The sequence below is a fragment of the Styela clava genome, chromosome 6 (assembly GCF_964204865.1).
Source record: "Styela clava chromosome 6, kaStyClav1.hap1.2, whole genome shotgun sequence".
NCBI classification, from domain to species: domain Eukaryota; kingdom Metazoa; phylum Chordata; class Ascidiacea; order Stolidobranchia; family Styelidae; genus Styela; species Styela clava.
In genome coordinates this window covers 2,053,187-2,056,353 of record NC_135255.1, presented here as the reverse complement: position 1 = coordinate 2,056,353, position 3,167 = coordinate 2,053,187, and positions in this window count along the sequence as shown.

Sequence of the window (3,167 nt, the reverse complement as noted above, 5' to 3'; positions counted from 1 at the left end):
TGTTCGATTGCTTCAAAAAGATTTTTTTTTTCCTTGGAAAGCGTGAGCTGAAAGTAAATTTGGATTTGCGTGATGGAATTTCCTTATCCGTGATGGGCTTAGCTGGCCGCCAAACATGATGCTCCCGCTTCTTGCCTGTACCGACCTTTGAATATTGCTCTGCTGTTATTGTTTTTTTGAATCGGAGATGACTTCGCCAGGAGTTTCGTAAATATGGCATAGGCCACGAATACTTGTGTGTTAATTGAAGCCTTCATGGCAGAATTCATCAGCCTTTTGTCACTCGCGGGCCAAAATTAAGGGTAGAAAGTCCTCGCGGGCTGCTCATATTTTTAGAAAACAAAACAGATGGCCATTGAATCACAATTTTTTCACACAGATCAGAAGTTGAAATTGAGACACTTGTTGTTGCATTACGCTTGATAGCTTCTAGTCATCAAGTGACACATTAGAATCTAGTGACTAGGTCACTAGATGAACATCACTAATCCAAATCTCAGTTCGTTTTTTGTAATGTTCATTTCGGGAATAATTGTTCGCATATATAATGTACTTCCATACATCGACAGGAATTTTCTGCATGGTTTGTCAAATTTGGATGGAGCTTTCCTTCAAGAAGATACTTTTTTATGAAAATCAGCTGTGATACATCTCTCGAATAGAAGATGTATTGTATTTCCTCATTGCCTTGCACTGAATATTTTCTGTGCCTTTGAACCCCTGCACTCAGCATCAACTTTTCTGCGTTTTGTTGTCATTTGTCTAATTATAATTGAATTGTAGGCTCATTAAACACTAAATTGTTAGGTCATGATATAATTTAGTCTACACGTGTCTCATTCTCACCTCCGAGTTTTTGCACCCCCACACAAATTGCGCCCAGGTACATTTGCACCTGTAGCGGGATTCAATATTTTATGAAATTGTATCCACATTCAATGCAGACCAGGTTTCATCCTTTTCATAAAATCCATGTAAATCACTACGACAGCTGCATTAACATGATACGCTTCAAGTGACTCTAATACATAACTTTTGAAACGCCAGATACAACGCTGTTTGTTAGCTACGGTACAGGTAAATTCATTCGCTGCGGTGGTCTTACGTCTAAAATAAAAAGAACGTGTTCGCTGATTATCGCGACATCTCAAGAACGAGTTCGCGCGAACCCCCTGAATCCCCTACTAACATGATTTGCACCCACAGATATTTACATTACACCCATGTACAGTTGCATCTATCGGACAAGCAGTATTCACTGGAATAACAGCTGGTGGTAAATAACTCTATTCGCTTTATCACATGACGTTTTAATATTTGACTTCCTTCTTACCATTTCGCATGTGGTATCCATTAGTACCTGTGTTCAGCCAGAGACAAAAAGTTTGGGACTGTGGTTGGCGTAACGAACCGTCCTTGAATATATATTCCACAACAAGAGCGTAGCTAGCCCACAATTGGGGAGGGAGGTGCAATTTTTTTGTATATTGACGTAATACGCACGCCGCTCACTTTTGCATTTTGCTCCGAACAAAGCCAGATACAAGTAGCCACTGATATCTAACAATGTCTTAACGAATCGCTCTACAGAATCCTACTTCGTTGTCGAAGTTATCCAAGGCATATGAGCGCGCATTTTCATCTATCTCGTTCGGTTGATTTGGTGAAAGGATTATTGATAGCAGGCCATTAAACGTCCTGTTTTTAGTAAATCGTTCAAGAATAGAGTAAAATGGTATTGGAAAAGACGTATGAATTTATGTTACTGAAAATGCCGCAAAATTGCATTTTTGGTGTGGGCATGGTCTCTCAACATTTGTACGCCTCCGGTATATATATAGTTAGGCTTAACATATGTCCCGCTTTAGGCGGGACGGTCCCGCTTTTCAGCGTTTTGTCCCGCCGTCCCTACAAATCAGCCAAATGTCCCGCTTTTGCGTTCAGCCATCCAGCATGATACGCGACATGTTCTCGTTACTGTTGTTGCTGTGTAGCGCGGCGCTGGCCTACTTGCTGAAGGTGAATGCTTTTGTTTCCCGCTGATTCCCATTGGTAGCAGACGTATCGCATGTAAAATAATACTAATTAGTCCAAATTCGAATTATTTGGACAGAGAATATGCGCATGAAATTTCGATAACAATATGTTTAATAAAGCCGGCCGGGACAGCTTTGAAAGTAGAAATGTATAGGCCTATGTAGTAAAATCAAAAAATGTAAAGTTACAAAATCACAGCTAAGGGGTCGTTGTTTTTTGAGGCGTCCCGATTTGAAGTCACAAAAAAATGGTAACCCTATATATATATATTGTATAATCGGAACTTGTGTTCGTACCCTGGGAAGCCATGTTCTCGTGATCGTATTATTATCTTTCACTACTGCATCGTCGTGAGTACCGCTGCATAACAATTATTGCTAACAAATATGTGACTGCTTCCATCATATATATAAAAGTTTGCGACGAAGTTGTGCGTAACCATTTAAGCCGAAGCCGACTGCATTACGCAGGTCTTGCCTCTAAACTAAGGAAACTGTTAATTGCAGCAGCAACAGATCTTTTGAAACTCAGCTTTCCATCATGCGTGTATATTTGGTTTTATGCGTGCTTGCTTTTATACACGCTACACCAATTAGGCTTACCGAAATTTTTTAACTCCTTCGGCGTTGACTGCTGGCATTTTTGTAACACGCTTGCTAATGTTAACTCTATGCATTTTTTTCTGTGATCTCTGTGCATATTACCAAGTCATATTCGTTCGGAGCTCCGCGCTATAGCATTATTATGTAATGGATATAAGTCACCAATCTCTGTGGATGCGAAAATTTTGTCACGTCGTCTTACGAAACCATTGAAAATAATTTTAACTTCCAAGTGCTTGCTTATTCAAATTTGATCCTGAGTTTTCCCGCGCAGTTGCCGAGTGCAATATATTTTTGTTTGTAATGCTACAAACTTCACACCCACATGAAAATGACTGGTAATAACCCCGAGATGAATGATCAGGATTAAAAAAATCTGTATCTGAAAACAAGGTTGATCCCGAAAACGCTACTTGGCTGCGGAGCTACTATCCCTAGCTGGATAATTACCAATTTTTTTTTATTCACAAAAGATCCAAATTGTGCCTTATGTAAATGTAAATGATCTGGTAGTCGGACGTATCATCA